Source organism: Leopardus geoffroyi, chromosome B1 (assembly GCF_018350155.1).
Source record: "Leopardus geoffroyi isolate Oge1 chromosome B1, O.geoffroyi_Oge1_pat1.0, whole genome shotgun sequence".
Taxonomy (NCBI): domain Eukaryota; kingdom Metazoa; phylum Chordata; class Mammalia; order Carnivora; family Felidae; genus Leopardus; species Leopardus geoffroyi.
This window is the reverse complement of record NC_059327.1, coordinates 30052777-30074271: the sequence shown is the minus strand read 5'-3', so window position 1 is coordinate 30074271 and position 21495 is coordinate 30052777. Positions and strand designations below refer to the sequence as shown.

The 21495-nt window shown below is 37.8% G+C and overlaps 1 protein-coding gene across 18 annotated transcripts in view; it reads right to left on the bottom strand.

Annotated features, from left to right (window-relative positions):
• Positions 1 to 21495, bottom strand: part of NRG1 (neuregulin 1) — a 1116936-nt gene that overhangs the window by 75723 nt on the left and 1019718 nt on the right. Inside the window, exon 1 of one of the 18 annotated variants that reach the window (XM_045456348.1) lies at positions 4101 to 4207. The exons of the other annotated variants lie outside the window; for them this stretch is intronic. The gene's annotated coding sequence lies outside the window, so the exon portion shown is untranslated. Of the gene's footprint in view, positions 1 to 4100; positions 4208 to 21495 lie in introns of those variants that run through there. 18 annotated transcript variants of the gene reach the window in all.

The window sequence follows — 21495 nt, the reverse complement described above, 5'->3', positions numbered from 1 at the left end:
AGTGGAACGTGGGGCCAATGGAATTATGGGGTCGTATGGTCCCAAAGTTACTTCAACAAGAGGAAATCAGACTTTATTGTTTTGAAACAAAACAATAGGATTTCACTTGGAGAAAACAGGGACACAGATGCTTTAAGAATTTTGAAAAGCCCTTGGATCTAAGTCAGCAGTGAGTACCTAACTCTGCTAGAGTCGGACGGACTCCTTCCAGGATCTCAAAGTTGAGGGTGTATCAGAGTTTGGCTCAGGAAGGGCACTGATATCTCAGACCACTTTTCCTCAGACAGACCTTAAGTCCTAGGTAGACCCCAGAACCAAATCAGCTTCCTATTGGTTCTTCTCTCCGAGGTGAGGCCACATAATGATATAATTCAAGTTATTAAGATGAGAACAGAAGCCAAAACATTTCCAGGGGCAAGAGGTAGGACCAAGTCTAAATTGGCTATTATCATGATGTGTATGTGAAATTACACACTCCCTGAAGTTTGATACTCATGACCATGAGCTGTATTAAAAGTTATGAAAAGAGATGCGAATCAGTCAAGAAGATAATGAAATGAAAATATGATGTAACATTTACCACATCATTTCTTTGTTAATAGGTACATAAACCAAAAGGTGCCTTCACTACAAAAAGATATAACGTAGCTATTTAAAACAAAACAAAACACTCACTGCTCACTGCAAAACTATAAAAGGCAAACTTCATGAGGGGAAAAACAGAAACAGCCACAAGCACAGATTAGTCACCGCTACCATTTTCTAAGTGTCCTTCTAGAAGCAATCTTTGTTGTTGTTTTTTTGTGTTTGTTTTTGTGCTACTTGCAAATATTTGCAAAGAAAGGTAATTTTTATCATGTTGCATTTATGGAGAAACAATACATAGAGAAACAATACATGAACTCCTCCCTTCTTTGCTGTTTTTGGTTTTCTTGACGTCCCTATAATCCTAGTTTTAATCTACAAACTGCCAAGTGCCCAAGTCCACGCTAGAGAAGCAGATATTATGAGAACCTGTGAAGCACAAGATCTTATCCGAAAAATTGTTTCAAATTCTGTTTGATCACAAAAACTCCAAACTATACAAATAATAGGCTCACTTTTTCTTGGACAGCTCTACAGTTGGCTGGACGGTTGCTTTTTCAGTCCTATCAATCCCTTTGGGTATTCAAGATACTATCTTGCTTTTCTTGGCTGCAGCACTCGCTCTTGGAAAACATCTGGGCCACAAGGCACATGTTGTGTTTAAGATTATGGTGTGACGACCCCAGGAGGCTGACTAGAGCCTAGACAATACAAGAACAAATGTGATGCCGAGTAATTCAACATTTCAAATGCCTAATAGATGAACCAGCAACAAACTGTGGTCAGGAGTAGAATAAAAACAGGAACAAGAATGCACAGAGAACCCAACTGGCCCAACAGTGGAGAGAATATTTATTTATCTTTATTAATTAGCAATCTAAAGCAGCAACTGTTTTAATAACTTCATAGGTAAGTGAAATCATTGTTGAAAAGCTGTCACTCTTCATTACACGGGGTCTTCTGGGGCTTGGAAAAAGATTTTCTGGGAGCTTTATCAGGGAGTGAAATTCCTTGCCTATATAGATTTGAGATTCATTCCATAGTTCAAAAACAAACATTTTTTTGTGCATTCACTGCACATGGGGTCAGGATTGGGCAGGGGGAGGCACACAGGTGATGATTAAAAATAATAAGTGGTAATGATAACAGGATTTATGTCTTAAGAGAGTTTATTGTCTGATAAGAAAAGTAAGGCAAATTAAAAACTAAGATCTTTATAAAAGCAGCTTTTAGCAAATCCTTGTAGCTGGGAATAAAGGCAGATTTATCCCATGCTTTGAAATATGGGTATAATGTTAATTATTGGAAACTGGTTGTAGGGCAAAGCCTTCTAGATGGGGTGAGTGGTGTAGGTGCGAAAAGCCACAACATATTTGGAAATTATAATGAATACTGAAGGGCCACATATCTTAGCCCATAGTTGTAAATTTTCTTTTTTAAAAAAATGTCGTTTTTTTAATTTTTTATTTTTTGAGAGAGAGAGCGCACGTGCACAAGTTGGGGAGGGGTAGAGAGAGAGAGAGAGAGGGAGACAGAGGATCTGAAGCAGGCTCTGTACTGACAGCTGAGAGGTCGATGCGGGGCCTGGACTGAACCGTGAGATCATGACCTGAGCCAAAGTCAGACACTTAACCAACTGAGCCATCCAGGCGCTCCATGAGATGTAAATTTTCGATGTATTTTAATGACAATCCTTTCTTTTCTTTTTCTTGCATTAAAAATATCAGTAGCCTGATGCCTCGTTTTTGTGTCTCATGGTTTTCTCTTCTGTATACCATCAAAGCTAATTCCTATTTTCTTGGTAAGATCTAGCCAGGATGTTAGGGACGCCCACTCCTCTTCTCCTGCTGCAGCTATGACACTTCCCAATGGATCTTTGCCCACAGGCCCGAGCTATGCTACAGCGAGCGCATGCTCACACGTGGCTCAGAGAATAATAGAAGGAAGCGATGGAGATAGAGAAAGATTCTGTTTTGGGGGGCGGTGCTTGCTATGTGCCAGATACTGCCAAAGTGCTTTACATGTAATAACTCATCTAAACTTTACCACTCTATGATTTAAGTGCTATTTTTGTCCCCATCTTACGGATGAGGAAACTGAGGCCTCCGAACATTACAACTGTCTGGGGCCACATAGCCAATAAAGGAGCAGAGACACATACCAAACCTAGGCAGTTTGTGTTCAGCCTGTGCCCTTAAATACTTCACTACGCTATGTCTGATCAAGACGAATCAGGGAGAATGGTAGCATAAATCATGTAAAAATACAATTTCTGAAAGCGATGCCAGCTCTCCTCCTCCCCAAAATACTTGGAATGAATTCTTTTCAAAACAAGGTCTTTCATTCACACGTTTTGATCGTGAAAGTCCAGCACAATTACTGCTATTGTACAAAAGGCTAATTTGTATTCCTGAGTACCCCGAGCTGCAGGCTGCCTATCGCAAGGATGATTTCAAATTTAGCAATTTGCTCCATCTTTCATCAGAAAAGTTTGTGGTTCGGACCTAGTGAGGTCCTCATGACTGTCACGTAAGAAGCAATAACCATTCCTAGATGAATTGCGATGGTCTCTCCAGGCACTCAGAAGATTACAATCGCTGCTAATGGTTCTGAGCCTCTTGGCTTCCACTAGTAATGGATCATCTGTCTAGTTTGACAACCTCCTTAATAGCTCTTCCTCCTCACAGTGTGTTGAGGCTCAGGCTCAGCTTTGCTAGTCCCATCTGTGGCTTCCGGTTTTTCCTTTGTTCTTTTTCCTTTCAGAATAACTTCAACTGACTTCAGACGATAGTGCTCTATTACACCTTTCAACGTGCATACCCACTTCTGCCTCCGTCCACCCCTGCATCTATTCATCCCTCCATCCATCATCTATCTGCCCACTTTCCTCTTAAAATAGCTTGTCTGAAATTCTCACAGATGATGCCAGAATAATCTTGTTTCACTCCTCATTGAGATGTTGCTAACAATGATGTATTGTAGATACTACCGATTCTTTGTAGTGTCTCTTGTCTCCTTTCCGAGGCTGATGATCCATATCATCTTTTCTATTTTATTAATAAAGACTGGTATGCTGAAGATGGTTGCGTGTTGTTGACGTATAGATCAGGATTTTTAAAAAGAAATATCAATAGTCCCAAGACGCCTGAGTCCAGTATTCATTCAAGGGTAAAATCATGAAGAATTTAGCAGCTGGCACCACACGGGTCCTTTGCATCTAGATTCAGACACTGGGTTAATACAGCTCTGTTCCTAACTTCAGTGGTAACTGGCTATATACTCCCCGTCCCCTGTGGTATCACTATATCATTAATACCAAACACTCTGTCTCATGCACCACTCTGAACCTAGCCCGTAAATGGAGCACACTGTCCTCCACCTCCTATGAGTCATCGTTGGCCGCTCCCAAGCACAGAGCTGGTCTGGCCTCACAGTCTCTGGGGCTCTCTCATTTAGACCTTCCTCAGTGCGTTACCAGAGAGCTGGCCACGCATCTCTCAGGACAGCGGTGTTACCTTAGAGAATCAGAGGATCTTAGTGGAAAGCAGGTATCCAGGTTTATATTGCCTTCCCTCAGCCCTTTCTGTCTTTTAACCATTTCCAGGCGAGTGTGCCACAGGCAACCCTGTGTCTGAGTAAGGGTTTCTTACATCTTCTGAGTCACTCTAAACCTGCAGATTTTCATATATACCATCACTTCCTTTGGCCATTGCTTGTTGCTCTGTCTGACTCAGCTCATTTTAGTGTGGGCCCCAAAATCTCATTTAGCTGTCATTTTGGAAAATAGATTCTTGTTTCTGGATTTCCTCAATTTTTTCTTTCATGAGTCATCCCTAATGTAATATAGAAAAAAAATCATTTCCTTTTTTTTTCCTTGCCTCTTGGTTTGTTTCTAAGTTCAGACTCATTGCTTTCAACATTCTAATATAAGTTAGGTATATCATTTGAAATCCTAGGTTGTCCCCCCCACCCCCACCCCATATGTTTTCACTCCTTAAGGAAAGAAACAGAAAGGAGTCATATCGGTAACTCGGACCTGTCACAGTCAGGGAGATAGCACTAACCAGAAGTATAAAACCAGGGAGGTTTAACAGGCTAGTCTGAATCCTGGCAAAAAATATTTAAGACAGTAATTATAATGATAAAAAACACTATATCCTTCTTTTTTATGCTATGATTTTATAATAAATCTTTTTTGGAGAGAAGACATCAAGGTTACAGAGAAAGTTACCGATTTCTAAAACTTAAAATTTAAACCTATAAATTAGGCATCAGGGGTGCCTGGGTGGCTCAGTCGGTTAAGTGTCTGACTTCGGCTGGGGTCATGATCTCGTGGTGGTTCGTGAGTTCGAGCCCTGCACTGTCAGTGCAGAGCCTGCTTGGGATTCTCTTTCCTATCTCTCTGCCCCTCCCCCACTTGCTCTCTCTCAAAATAAATAAATAAACTTAAAAAAATTAGACATCAGACAGGGTCAAATCCTTATGTTGAGTGACTCATTTTTTTTCAGTTTGTTGATTTACCTAATTTGATTTCTGTAGGAGTATCCCTATATTTCCTCAAATGTCATTTCTATCACATCCCCTTTGGAGGAGACCTTCCTCATACACCATTCTAAAACTGGTTCCGAAATTCAGCACATTTTTCTCCAGTCCTATGAGTCATCAACTGGGAGTGCTATGAAGCAGAAAGATTTCAATGTTCTTTGTAGAACTTTTTCTCTTATTATTTTCAAGCTGAAAAGTAGCGTTGGAGATGCTGGAGACCAGTCATTGGCAAACTGTATCTACAGCCCACGAGTAACATATTTAATTGTTTTCAGAAGCAGTTCTCCATGGAGGATGAGGGAGTCGAAATCTTGGACGTCCGGGAGCCAAAAGCAGAATCTGCATGTGGCGAAGGTGGAGGTGCAGGTAGAGACGTGGACGGAAAGGTGTTTCGCTGGGTCTGAAAAGCCCCCCCAACCCAAGATCCTGACAAGACTTCACAGCAGAAAAAGACATCGCTCTCCTCCACTCTGGTTGAGAATCACTGACTTAGACCAAGTCCCTACAAAAGAATAAATTCTAGCACGGCAAGGCAGTGACTCCCATAAAGTGCTTAAATCAGTCTTAGTGGCAGAGCTGAGAAACGAACGCAGGCTTACTGACCTAGCCAAATGATTTTTCCTCTAAAACCCTGCTGTTAGTGTGTCCAGGTGTCAAAATTTTTAGTACTGAAGAATTTGGAATCGGGAAATCGCTCAAATCTATGTAATTCTTGCTTTATAGTTCTATTCCTTGCGGTGATGGAAATGTTCTACACTTGACGAAATCAACATCAATATCCTGCATGGGGAACATGGCAAGGAATAAATGGGATCTTTCTGTATTATTTCTTACAACTGTATGTAGATCCACAAGTATCTCAAAACAAAACTTAACTTCAATAAAAACTGTAGTTACTTAGCAATTGGATTCAACTCAGACTAGAGTCTGTGTCTGTTTTTTTCTGAAAAGGTCAGTAGTGTCAAAACTGCCCCAAATTTATACCACCTACCTAGTTAGCTCTCTGCTCTCATAATTTACTGGATATTTCACAATAAAATGTTCAAATTAATGAGAGTAGTCAAAAGAAAAATCAATGTTGAGAATCAATGTTGAGAATAACGCGACCTGCTCAAATCTGAGACTATCAAGAAGGTTCTCCCCAAACATATTTGAAGAAAATGTTAATTATCAAAAAGTGGTGTTTTAGGATCATTTCCTCAAAAAATACCTCTCATTCCTTTCTTAATAATAGAAAAATATATAAAGAAAGCAAGCAGAATAAAAAAAAGCAAGATGAAGATACCTCAGTTCCATTAAAATGTAAGTCATTTATCCATACAAGTAACTTACCAGTACAAATGAAAAGGTTAGCTCTCCTAAAATACCTCCCTCAAGACTCTCTTTAAAAGTGGAATACCTCTTGAGAAAGCAAAAAGAAAATCATGTTATTTTGATGAGACAGTTTAAAGGCACAAACTGCAGCCACCAAATATTCTCTGAAATAAAACAATTCTTTGATTGTGAGTAACATTTAAGGAGAGCTAAGTATAGGCATGAGAAAAATTAAAAAAAAAATGTTATGCATCTTCTGGTTTGTTCCTTTTGTCCCCCTGACCTGGGGATTCTAGAATTCATTTTCACTCATGAAGTAAATTAGAAGAGCCCCAGGATTTGAAAAAGGAATGCAGACCGGGTTCCTGGCTACAGCACACGGTAAGTCCACAGAAGACACGAATGCGATCTGCACTCAAATATCAAAACGTAGTAGCATTTCACCAGCGTAAAGTACAAAGGTGACAGAAGAGACTGGTCAGAGGAAGTCTTTCCTCCTAACCCTGCAGAGTGAGGAGCATTGGAAGACTTCCCTGTGTAGGAAGGAGGGGAAACATTAGGATGAATTAGAATGAGGTGACCCTTCTCTTGGGGGCATTGCAGGCTCCAATAAAACACAGACTGCAGAATATCCAGTCTGAATATCTATTGTGAATGAGCAAACGGGACCCTATTTTTGTCTTCATGAAATCAACTCTGCCTAAAAGTACGTTCAGCTTGTTTGACGGTTCCTCACTTTCCACCTCTTTTGTTCCAGAGACTGCAAAGTGAAGGCCAATTTGCATTTTTACAGTCAATTTCCAAAACTGACACTGAATCCTTCTGCAAAGGCTTTTCTTAAATTGCGCTGGTGTGTGGTGCGGAGACCCCCTGACAGTTCTATAGCCTGCATTCCCTTGCTTTATGGCAACTTGGATCAACATAAGCCCTGAATACTGTCAACTGATATGACACACTAAAACAAGAGTAAATAAACATGAAAACGACTCTGCTGGCTCCTGGTCATAAACGCAGAAATGGTGAGGTTCTCAAGTTTGCCTGCACTTAACAACAGTATGTTTCTTCGTGGAACGGATCCAAAAATTTGAAGCTAATCTTAAAAAGTCAGAATTCTTGCATGCATAAACAAAAGCTAAAGCCTTTAACCAACAGATGTAAATTAAAGTTGCCTGCTTGAACTGGCTGTGATAATATTTATTATTATAAAGATAAAAGGTTAAATATAAATTACACTAAAAGTATAGCTGACATTGCCATTTTTTCTTTTCGTTCCAGAGTTTATGAATTTCCCTCGATATTTGTCAAGATACGTGCTTTCTAAATCAGTTTAGATAAGGTGTTTATTCTAAGGTTTAAGCTTGTATTCTAAACTCAGTTACTGACTTACTTGGAAATTGACTGTGAAATTGACAAAGGAGAGTTTCTTAAAGAACAGTTATGTTTTGCTACATAAATTTCATATAAATTACAGACAACAGTTTTCATGTCCACAAGCCTTACCATTAACCATTTATTATTCTAATATTTTGTACACAGAAAAATAAAAACAGTATACACCCGGGAAACACTACGTGCTGCCTTCTCCATGACAAGTGTCAGAGATACTCCAAGTGGCAAAGGGGATTTCCCTATAGTTCTGTAGCATGTGAGATTTTACTTCTAAAAAAGAACTTTTCAGAAAATATATCCTGAAAAGTAAAAGCAGGGAGAAGCATGTATTACAACACTAACGGTATGCTACAGGAATATTTTCCTCACGACTAAGTTTGAATAAACTTACTATATCTTTTAGGCATCATAAAATCTCTTTTTAGTCCTGTCGTATTGAAAACCATGTGTCGTAAAACTATACCTTGAAAAACAAAATTCCAATACAGTGACTACAACTCTTACTTTGCCCAAACTTAAGGGGGAAAAAAAAAACCCACCTTATTCTGAGAGGAACTGAAATAAAATGAACACCCAATTACTATAATTTTTAACACAAGGCATCACAGGTATTTGCTCCCATTATAATACTAGAAATATGGAAGCAAAACAAAGCTTACAAGACTCCTATTTTGGGTATTTTTCTTTTGGTTTATTCATTAGTAGTTAGTCTAATATTTCCATAAGAACTCTATGTCCAAAGTAAGTAGGTATTCAGGGAGAGAAACAAAAACAAAAACAAAAACAACCCACACCACTGGCAAGCTTCTAGAGAAACTGTGGATTTAAAAGTAGGTTATTGTAATTCAGGACTCCTCACTCTTGTATATGCTAAAGTGCTTTGTGAATCTTCAGGAATGTAAAACAACCACCTAACTCTGCCCAGGACAAGACACCCCCCTCACCACCCCCACCCCTGCCCTTCATTCATTTTCTGTAGTAACATCCACTGAATGGAACTGAATTCATTTTTTGAAATCTTTAGATCACAAAATTCCTACTAACTAATGAGGATATTCTGCATTTGGTTGTAATTTTTCATTTGATTCCTCAAATTCATGTTCTGCATTAAATATTTACTACTTGCCCAAATTCAGGACTCAAGGTTGGCTACAGAACATGAGAACCAGAATGAAAACAACAGTGGACTTGAGGGCACAGAACAGCTGAGGGCGAGGTCCTTTCTTCCACTAACAAGCTCTGTGGCTCTGAGGAAGGCTTTTAATCTCTACAGACAGCAGTTTTCTCATTTAATACAAGGCAGTTAGGCTAAAAATCTCTGTGGCTCTTTCCCATGTAATTCTCGTAATAGCAAAGAGCATATAGATGTTCCCAAGGAGGTATTTATTTATCCAGTCAATGCCTGGCAGTGAATTAATCAGTAGGTATAGACCGGTAGCTTTTCCATATTACCTAGATTTCTCTGCCAGTATAGAAGTGTCTCCAATAGGATGTTCGAAGGCAATAAAGGATAATTCAGTTTCAGAATAAATCATTTCTATAGGTAGTGTTTTTAAAAACAAACCAGTTCCTGACTGGCGCCTGGTGAAAACCTAGGTTTCTTATCTATTTTCACAGCAAGATTACTTTATAATTCTCAACAAAATGGATCATACGTGTTTATACATTTTTTTTTTCCTGAGAAGCATAATGGTCAACAGTGTCACACAAGTGTTATAAAAAAAAAAAAGTGGCATTTTTTTTTCACATTACAAATCAATTCTTTTTTTTTTTTTTTTTTTTTAATTTTTTTTTCAACGTTTATTTATTTTTGGGACAGAGAGAGACACAGCATGAATGGGGGAGGGGCAGAGAGAGAGACACACACAGAATCGGAAGCAGGCTCCAGGCTCTGAGCCATCAGCCCAGAGCCCGACGCGGGGCTCGAACCCACGGACCGCGAGATCGTGACCTGGCTGAAGTCGGACGCTTAACCGACTGCGCCACCCAGGCGCCCCAAATCAATTCTTTTCTTAAATACACAAGAATATTTCAAGTCTAGGTGCTTGGATTGAGCACACAATCATATGTAATAAGGAAAAATAGTTACTCAGAGCGTAGTATCACTAGTCAGTTACACAGTAAGAGGATAACTAGCTGATAAGTAATAAAAGAGAAAAAAGAGAAAAGTTAATTGCTATAAATCTGTGTGACTTTCATTCATTTGACTCACTGAGATCAGGATCTGCATGTATGATTCTAGATAGAAATTAAACCGGCAAAGGCTATTATGAATTCAGAGGACTCAGTGTCCAACAAATCAATGGATATGACCTGTTAAAACGAGTTGAAAATCAACTGAAAACCAAAAAAGGTTACTTTTCGGAAGATTAAAAAAAAAGTGGATGATGGGCATTAAGGAGGGCACTTTCTGGGATGAGCACTGGGTGTCATGTGTAAGAAATGAATCACTGGGTTCTACTCCTGAAGCCAAGACTGCACTGTATGTTAACTAACTTGAATTTAAATTAAAAAAAAAAAAAAGTGGAGACAAGTAAAACAATGGTTCAGATATTAATGTGATAGAGAGATAAAAACATATCTGCTGCTAGAGTGTGCTTAAATTAGGTATTGCTGCTATTACCGAAAATAATAGCAGTGTATCTGCTATTAATCTCTGGACATAAATACAGAATGACCTGTCAACGCCTGGAGGAAGTATATCTTTTTGTTATGTTGGCATGATAGGTAATTATGATGTTCTTTATATTTAAAACTTTTTAAAAAACACATTGTGAATTCGTAAAAAAAAATGAGAGAGAGAGATACATAAAGAGAGAGAGAGAGAGGAGGACACTCAATAACATGGCCATCTGCCGACAACAGACTACTTCAGGACAGCCATCTGACCATGGCTCTCCCTACTCTGAATTCTGTTTACGATGTCAATGCCACAGGTCAAAAGGTAGTAAATGGAAGGCAGAAGAACTCGAGACATTTTGGCACATCATCAAATGCTTCCAGTTACTAACTGGGGCTTCAGGAATTCAGTTCAGTTGAATGTACTATGGTCTTAGTTCTTTATTTAGCATGATTGGAAAGAACCTAGAGATGGTTACAAACAAACCATTTAAAATAAGTTCTTACGGATATTAATGCACTGAATTTTTTTTTCCTGAAAAGAGACAGTAAGTGGAGAACGACTAAGAGCAAGCATATGAAAAACAGTAAACTGTCCATTTAAATGAGAAAGAACTAAAACATAAAGTTCTTCTACCTAGTAGAATGAAGTACAGTATGCAAGTTCGAAGTTCAACATTCTCCTTTGGAGAAGATATATTTATATTTATACTCTCTAAGTATATAATTCTTATAAAGCCTGTCCAGGTAATCCTAATAGGGTGAATGCACCAATCTCTCCTGCTAAATATAACATCACAGTGCCTCTGATGTTTACCCAGTCTAGTTCAGATTCTTCAACCTAGCATTTCAAGTCCTTTCCAATGAGACCCAAACTATGACTGCAGTCTTACCTGCCTCTCTCTCCCTACATGTGTTCTTTGCTTGAAATGACCTATGATCCTGCCACATGGAAAGCTGACGGCAGACGTTTCTACCTCTGAAACTTGAATGCTTTTCCTCCTCCTCACTGCTTTTTCCTTTTCAAAACCGTACTGTGCACTCAAGGTCTCCCTTGATTTGTCTCACCAGATATGATACTCTGTGTGCAGAACATTCATTTTTCTCTCTCTTTCTCTTCCCAAACTGAACTGTAAAGTTGTGAACTACTGAACTACACCGCATTGCACAGAGAACTACAAAGAACTAACTGCTAAGTCCTCTGCGTTCTCTTAAGTCATCTGAAGTGTCTACATCTCTTTCAGCACATGAAGGCGAAATTTTATTATCTTTCCTTGGATTTTTCTGTAACAGCCTAATGTTACAGAGCAGAAGGGCTCTGGAAGGGGACTGCTTGGAATCTACTACTTACTAGTTTGGGTAAGTCTCTCTCCTCAACTAAAACAGTAACAGGTTAGTAATAGAACCTAAGTCCTTGGGTGGTTATGAGGATCCGATTGGATGAGAACCTTTGGGATTGGGCTGATACATAAATAAACAAGCAGGCGAGATTTATTAAACTGAAAAACTACCTCAAAATAATTTAAGTGTCAAAAGCTCACTTGTTATACATGGTTTAGGTTCAGGTAATCCCTGACTATTTGAGCACTTTATGCTCACATGTGTACTTGTGTTGCAATGGCAAACTTAATACGTATATACTAAATGATGAATGTACTGCACTTAAGCAAGCTAACAGTATGTTCAATTTGGAAGAAAAAGGGCACAACTAAAACAAATGCATAAAAATTATGGAAGTGTATTATAGAATATTGCTTTAAATAGTGAGGCGCAATGGTGGTTTTCAGATGTCTCCTTCTTTGAGATAGAAGTCTACTGTTTGACTTGCCTAGGTTCAGCTTTTAGATCCCTCTTTATATGAATATAGAGTACCACCCATTTGTATTTACTGGCCCACCACTAGGGGCCAAACAGGATGCTAGCCTGGATTTCTTCCAGGCTTGTTATACAATTTGACTAAGTAAAACAGATTATACTCATCAGTGTTCTCAGTGCTTGTATTCCTGATGATAATGTGAAGATAGATGAATATAAAAAACGTGTTTTTTCCCTAATATGTAAATAACTAAGACACAGATAAGTACTGAAAATTAGATTTAAAAAAATTATTTTTAATTAGTGTTTTTTATTTATTTTTGAGAAAGAGAGAGAGAGACAGAGTGTGAGCAGGGGAAGGGCAGAGAGAGAGGCACAGAATCTGAAGCAGACTCCAGGCTCCAAGCTGACGGCACAGGGCCCGACGCGGGGCTCGAACTCACGAACCGTGAGATTGTGGCCTGAGCCGAAGTCGATGTTTAACCGACTGAGCCACCCAGGAGCCCCTGAAAATTAGATTTTTAAGTTACAGTTTTGAAACTAAATATTTATCAGTATTGCTTAAGGCACATGAATGGGCTTCTTTGTAGATAAAAAGAGCATAATTTCCTAAGATTCCACATCACCTACTATTTAATGTAATTCTTGTAAAAAAGAATTACATTAGTGTTGCTTATTTTATTTTATTTTTATTAATTTTTTTTGATGTTTATTTATTTTTGAATGAAAGAGAGAGGCAGAGAGAGAGGGAGACGCAGAATCTAAAGCAGGCTCCATCCAGGCTCTTAGCTGTCAGCACAGAGCCTGACTCAGGGCTCAAACCCATGAACCATGAGATCATGACCTGAGCTAAAGTCAGATGCTTAACCGACTGAGCCACCCAGGTGCCCCTAATTTTGCTTATAGGCAAATTTTGCTTTAAAGGCAAAGCTTTCTATTAATTGTCACTCACAACACATTTTATCTATAATCAATTTTTTCCCAAAATGTAAAATATGACAAATTTTATTTCATCTGATCACAATTTTCATTAATATAAATACTCCTGAAATACAGTACCTCCCAATAGTAGGTCCTCCCTATATAGATATCAAATTCGTATCTACTCTGCACACATGTTTATACTGTTTATCTCTTTTTACACTGAGGATTCGATATATTAAACATTTAATTCCTTGGGGCGCCTGGGTGGCTCAGTCGATTAAGCGTCCGACTTCAGCTCAGGTCACGATCTCACGGTCCGTGAGTTCGAGCCCCGCGTCGGGCTCTGGGCTGATGATGGCCCAGAGCCTGGAGCCTGCTTCCGATTCTGTGTCTCCCTCTCTCTCTGACCCTCCCCCGTTCATGCTCTACCTCTCTCTGTCTCAAAAATAAATAAACGTTAAAAAAAAAAGAATTAATTCCTGACAAATATTTTGGGATGTCTTTAAAGTCCCCTCCATATCTGCATAACGGACTTTAATAAATGGGTCACTGTTTTCGTGTCATATAAACTGCAGTCATTATGTACACCCACTCTCAGGTGGTTAGTTTTTATAAATATCCTGCATCTGCATGAATCACAGCATTCATATGACAACAATACACCAAGAGCTAATGATTATGAAACTTTGTATACAAATATTTTTCAAGAAGCTGGGAAAGTCTTTTTTGTTTTGTTTTGCTTAATAATTAATGCATCCCTGCATACATTAAAAGGTGGTAGCATATATATATTCTTCATATAGGTCTATGCTACTTTACTGTACTTTATATATAATATTAGCATTTTATTGTCTTCAGTTCCCAGTTAATACGTAGAACAATGTAATGCAACACATAGGAAAAGATGGAAGAGGAGTGGACACAGTGAATTAGGGGTACTATAGGATTTCTTAAGGGACAGCCACGTCACTGTGCCTTTAAAAATAAAAAAGTTTAATGGTGACCCAAGGGAACAGATAACAGAGCCTTCTGCCTAACTGCAGCATGTATTCTGATTTCCTTATCTAAACATATCAGCACTGGTTGTATTTTTTAAAAATGTGTAATTATTTATTTTGAGAGAGATTGAGAGAGAGAGAAAGAGAGAGAGAATCTCAAGCAGGCTCCGTACTGTCAGTGCAGAGCCCAATGCAGAGTTTGAACTCATGAACCATGAGATCATGATCTGAGCCAAAATCGAAAGTCAGACACTTAACCAACTGAGCCACCCAGGCGTCCCGGCACTGACTGAATTTTAATTTGATCACTTCCTTCCCAAAGCAATTTTGTATAAAATCTACTATGCAGATTACCAGAAAACCCTCATCAGTATCCATGACAAGACTAACATGGTCTTAGTTTGTACTGCTGATTCCTACTCTCCTCCTTGAAAGGAGGGGATCTTCCAAGTAGCTGTGTTGGTCAGAATTATTTAATACAGAGTAATGGAAAGAATGGGCAATTAGATCTGATTTTCCATCTTTGGCTTCATCATTTATTAACATTGTGTTCTCATACTTGTTATGTAACATCTCGGATCTTTGAGTTTCCCATCACTAGAATAAGGACAAGAAATGCCATATCTTTTATTGTACTATTTTGAAAAGTAGAAAATACATAGGTAATTGATTTATTTATTAAAAACACTAGATGCTAGGTGTACGAAGATATATAAAAGGCAGATTCTATCCTCCTATAGAAGCTTGTAGTCTAGTACAGGTTTATCAGCACTATAGTGCTGATAATAATGAGGTTTATCAGCACTATAATAAATTTTGTTACAAGGCACATTGGCAGTAAAAAGAAAGTAATGGCAAATTCTTCCTGGGGGGCAAATATCAAGAAAGATTTCAGAGAAAGTTATCTTTAGCTATCTTCACAAAGATTCAGTCCTGTGATCAATAAATGGTTACCACTGTTGTCATGTTAACATGACATCTGTCTCCATTAAGCAAAATCCTTGATCTCAGTCATTAGTGGCTAAATCTACATGTGCATAGAAATCATGTTCTCAAAGGGGCAAATTAAATGATGTCTTGCAAACTGGATTCATTTGAATTACTTTGTGCAGTAAAAGCTGTGTAGGGTGATCCACTCGTGCCACCTGTCTGGGACTTTCATGGTTTTACCACTAAAAGTCCAGCATCTCCAGCAACCCCTCAGTCCCAATTTTCACATGGAAAATCCCTGTGCTGGAAACTCCCTCAGTCCTAGGCAAACAGGAACAACCGTCACTCTAGATCTAAGGTAATGGTTAATATGGCTTAAATGAGTGGATTTATCATTCCACCCACAGTGCATTCATGTTGAAATGTGGAACTGGAGATCATTTCTAGTCAACCAACCACCAGACACATTCATAATAACCTGTTACTAAGGATACGGTATGATGTTAGACCCTATACCAAATTCAACTCTTTACCTTCATATTTAAATGTAACCAAAGGTAAAACTGAAGGATTAGCAAAAGGTGAAATGTCACAGTTTCATTTACAACATGACAGAGACCCTCAATGTCCAAAATAATATAATATTTTATTATTTTGAAAGCAATCAAATTTTCTTTATTTCTAACCAATGAGAAAGGAGTAAGGTAATAAGGATAGTTAGCTCACAGGAGTAAACACACTTACAAATTCATTAGCAAAAATCCCCTTCATTGTCATCAAAATGAGCGTGTCTCCATTCAGGAACACTCTGAACTTATTATTTTGCTCTCAAGGAAGTGAATATATGAGACCAGAGAAACAGCTTGGGGTTACAATTTAGCCACGGCTCACTACATGTTGAATTAAAGCCATGTTAACTGCCTTGACCCCTCAGCTTCTTAAAAAATAAATACCCGATCATTCTGGTAACAAATGACCAGCCGAATGAATTCTGAATAGTAGTGTGGTATCTTATAATGTAGAGCAACTTTATATTATACTACAATGGCAGGAAGGGGAGAGGACTACATTCCATCTGTCCCCATATTAGGATAAAAAATTAAAGTGGCTTTTTTGAGGGAGCTAAATACTTAATTCTTCTGAGAAAGACAACCAAATTTATCATGCTCAGAGGATTACTGAGCAATAAAAGAATGGTATGGACCTCTTTCCAATTTTGAAAAGTTGTATTTCATTTATAACATTAAAACTACAATCTAGAGAATAAACAGGTACTATATATTGTTAAGAGTTAACTAAACTCTTAATCAATACATTTAAATTATTGGCATTTATAGTTCTGGAATTCTAGAAACTATGATGGGTGCAGAACATTGCATCTTTTATGTACAAAAATAAGTATGAAAAGACAAATTAGTCTTCCTTTATCAATAACAGATAGCTTATAATCTAATAAAGATATTTGTTTTTTACTTTTCTATGCCATTTTCTTCCTTACATTTTTCAATGTTCATCCTACTCAAGCAGTTGTTGGTGTATAATGGCCAACTTTCACCCAGCTTAATTCACCAATCAATTTACACTTTTTAATCCTGTGCTATTAAAATTATGCAAAAATCTCTTGCAATACAGAGATTTAAAAGATACCAGAGATTCAGCATGTAAATTTGCACTAGTCCATTTGCTGCATGTGACAATCTCTTCCAAATAAAGTAATGAAAATGGTTATCTACTTCTTATCCCCACCGGTAAAGTAATATTAATTAATTTCACCAAAGCCTGGAAGTCTAATTTAACCTCCTTTATTCTTATGTTAATTGCTTTGAAGAAAGTGATACAATTGATTTCGACAGGAGCTTATTTCAAAAGCCTTGTATATAATGAGAGTATTTCTGAGCTCATTAAAGCTGACCATCATATAAAGCCAGGGATGAGTACTTTAAAGAACTATTAATTGGACTCAGAGTAAGAAAGTCTACACCAGTCGTTTAAAACAATGCCAAGAGAAAAAAAAAATCTGCCGAATGTAGGCTGTAAGACTAATAGCAAAAATAGTTACTGCTGATAGCAATCTTAGACCACAGGTGACATTTACGTTATTATTGTTTCTGCTTCCTAAGCCCTAAGCACATTCTCTGCTCTCCCCCCACCTCACCCTTTTTAAGTAGTCTCTTTGAGATCAGTGACTTAGAACATTAGCTGAAAAAAATCCCATGAGATTTTCAAGATGTACTGTTGTGAAATGTAAATTTATACTCCACTTGACTTGAAAACAATTTAAATGTAATTTAATCTATAGGTTTTTTTTTTAATGACCAACATCTCAATAAACAATATACATGATTTACCAACATAGGAGATAAAGTAGTATTTGTTTATATTTATCTATAATATAATGTGATCAATGCAGAAAAGATCAAGAATTTAGAGGTATTTGTAAACAGAATCTACGCTGAAAAGATAAGGTGACAGCAAAAGACACAAAATCTGCCTTTCTTACTGACAGGTGTGACTAGGAAGAGTCAAAGAGGAAAAGATTTTTTCATTAGGGGGAAAAAAGTTTTGGTCAGTGTTAAAAATGTGCCTATATTAACTTCCTAAGAGTAATTACAGGGTTTGCAGTGAATTTGGGGGAGAAGCTGATACATTCTGCTTTCAGTTACATGGTCTCAATGGTCTATGAGGCAAGTGGAATATACTTGAATATGCTTGAGGCAAGGGAATATGCATATTTTCTCTCTGGGAGAAATTCCAGAGAATATAAATGATTGAATGAAGATTTTGAAGGAATTAAACATTTTAATGATCATCTGAAATCTTCATGCTGCAGAGAAATGGTGAGGTTGAACATATTCCTCAAACTATCTAATTTAATTATATGGGTGACCCTTGAACAACATGGATTTTAACTGCATGAGTCCACTAACACAAAAAATTTTTTTTGATAAATACAGTACAGTATTGCAAATGTATTTTCCTTATGATTTTCTTAACCTTCTCTTTTTTCTAGCTTATTTGGTTGCAAGAATACAGTATATAAACATATAACATACAAAATATGTGTCAATCAACTGTTTATGTTATTTTAAGGCTTCCAGCCAACAGTAGGCTATTAGCAGTTAAGCTTTTGGGGAGTCAAAAATAGTATGTGGATTTTAGACTGCATCGGGTCAGCACCCCAAACCCCGTGTTGTTAAAGTATGACAAAAAAGAGAAGCTAGGCAATTTTGGAAAGAGTAAGATTAAGTATTTACTAACATTTTCAAAATTACTCACCTTTGGAAGAGAGTATGATCAATGAACAGCAAACGTTAAAGATTCGGCACATATTTCAAATATAATTCAGTTTCTCTCCATATTATTCAAATAAACAGAAAGCCATTCATTAAAAAAAAAATCATTTCTTGAGAATCTAGCACTTGCAAAGCACTATGGATGACGAAAAGATAAGACTAAGTCCCTGCTTTTTACAGAATTTGAAGTAGAGTTACGACCTAAGACTTGTACACTGAAAACTACAAGACGTTAATAAAAGATAAAAGAGGACACAAATAATTAGAATGATAATCCATTCTCATGGATTGGAAAAATTAATATTGCTAAGAGGTCCATACTACCCAAAGGAATATATAGATTCAATGCAATTGCTATCAAAATTCCAATGGCATTTTCCATAGAAACAGAATAACCCTAAAATTTGTATGGAACCACCAAAGATAGCCAAAGCAATCCTGAGGAAGAAGAAAAAAAACTGGGGGCATCATGCTCTCTGATTTCAAGCTACATTACAAAGCTATAGTAATCAAAACAATATAGTGTTAGCATAAACACACACACACACACACACACACACACACACACACAGAGTAATGGAACAGAGTGGACAGGTCAGAAATAAACCCATGCATCTATGGTCAATAAACTTATGACAAAGGAACCAAAGGAAAAGGACAGTCTCTTCAATAATGGCACTAGAAAAACTGGGCAGCCACATCCAAAAGAATGAAACTGTCTTACACTGTCTTAGACCATACACAAAAATTAACTCAAAATGTATTAAAGACTTAAAGGTAACACCTGAAACCCTAAAACTCCCACAGGAAACATAGGCAGTAAACTCCTTGACATTGGTCTTGGCAGTGGTTTTCTGACTCTGACACCAAAAACAAAAGCAACAAAAGCAAAAATAAACAAAAGTCTGGAGGATGGGATTCTAGAACCTACTCTCAAGTCTATACTGCAGAACTAGGCTGTCAAAGGTGCTGCTTAATCCTGCAATGATCAGGAAGCTGCTCATCAAATCAGAACATACATCTATTTTACATCTACAAATATAGAACCACCTCAGTCGGAGCTGCTATATTCACAGTTACTGGTTCCAGAACAGCATCGCCGTGCTCCAATCAGGAAAACCCATGCGCAAAATCAGAAAGCTGCCACTACAGCTCCAGGATCCCACCTTTTCTACTATCAGGAAGGCATTTCTGCTAAATCAGCAGGTCTCGGAAATACAGGTTGGCTCCAGAACCGTAACATATTTGCTATAATCCACAATGATAAAATACATGCCCAATATCGCATTTATCTGAGTTCCATTTTCAAGTCTCACTGCAATTGCATCTGATGTGGAACCTGAATCACACTTGGATCACCAGCTATAATGGGCTTGAAGAAATTGTTTTAGCTTTCTACTCTCCACAGGAAAAGGAAGTCACACTAGGAGAAAACTGGAACAGACATTCTGAGCCAAAACTCCATTAGACTGCATTAGACTCACTCTTACTTCTCCATGTTCATCTCTGAAAATACCAAACATTTCTCTTTATTGTTATAAAGTAGAGGGGCGCCTGGGTGGTGCAATCGGTTAAGCGTCCGACTTCAGCCAGGTCACGATCTCACGGTCTGTGAGTTCGAGCCCCGCGTCAGGCTCTGGGCTGATGGCTCGGAGCCTGGAGCCTGTTTCCGATTCTGTGTCTCCCTCTCTCACTGCCCCTCCCCCGTTCATGCTCTGTCTCTCTCTGTCCCAAAAATAAATAAACGTTGAAAAAATAAATTAAAAAAAAAAATAAAGTAGATTGTAGATTTGGTTCATCGTTGATCACAGCCCCAAAGTCTAGAACATTCCTACTGTAAATAAGTGCTTAATAAATTAAACACTACTCAATTAAAAAAAAAAAAACAAACAAACATTTCTTGAGAATCTAGCACTTACAAAGCCTACAGATGATGAGGAGATAAGGAAGATCAAGTGTCTAGAGTCAAGGAGACAATATTAGTAATTAAAGTAATTAATTTAAGTAATATAAAGTGACTTGACCATGCCCAGTTGGATAGACTGACATCAACAAGGGCCCAAATCCCATACTTATATTTTGTTTCCCTTCAGTTGCTGTAAATGGAAGACATTAGGGATAAACTGGAGCAAAGTCAACTGTTCACCCTGCTGCTGTTCTTCCTGCCAGAACCACATGACAGTAACAAATTATGATACTGACTACTCATACTAGACATTCCTCAGGCACACAGAACAAGTCGAGAACAGGGTGGTGGTATAAGCCAATAAATGCATATTTGATAAAACTATAGCTAATATTGATTAAATGTCAGCCATTGTTAAAGTTGACAAAATCTCAGGCACATATATCACCTCACTTCACCCTTACAAGAGAACTATATCAATTTCATCAGTGAGAGAAAAAAATGAAAATGGCAAAATTTAAGTAGATGAGTGATTGCCAAAGGACGCAGGGCCAGTAAATGGGAGAGTTGAGACTAAAACGGAGATTTGTAAGCTTCTATTATATTGAGCAATTTAGAGCTTAACTGTGAGAAAGGCAACTCAAATGACTGTAGGTTTGCCACAGAGAGGAGCCAGTGGAGAGCAAAATGTTCTACAACCCCACCTAGTGAAGTAAACAAAGCCTCATTAGGGTCAACATATGGCCATGTTGTGTCCATATTGTGGTTCATGATGGCTGACTTATCAGAAAGAAGTTCCCAGGTGTCTTTCTCTTGGACTTTTCCCAAACCATGAGGTCATCCGATAGAAAGAACCGGAGCCACCAACTTTTATATCACCATCAGATGATATCAATTAAGTGGTCATTAAAACACCAGAATGAGACAGATGGGTTTGACTATTGCAATACTGACCTTCACAGCCCCACTCATCTATTATGACTGTTAAAAGAATAACAATAATTGCTATTATTATTATTATTATTAACTTTATTAACTATTACTACTGTCATGCTTCCAGGTATATAACCCAAACGAGTGAGTGAAAAGAGTTGGCAAAGTATGCAAATATTCCTGATTCTCTCGGTGTGTAGTCAATTGAAAAGAGAATGACTAGAAGTCCCTTTATATTTGGTAA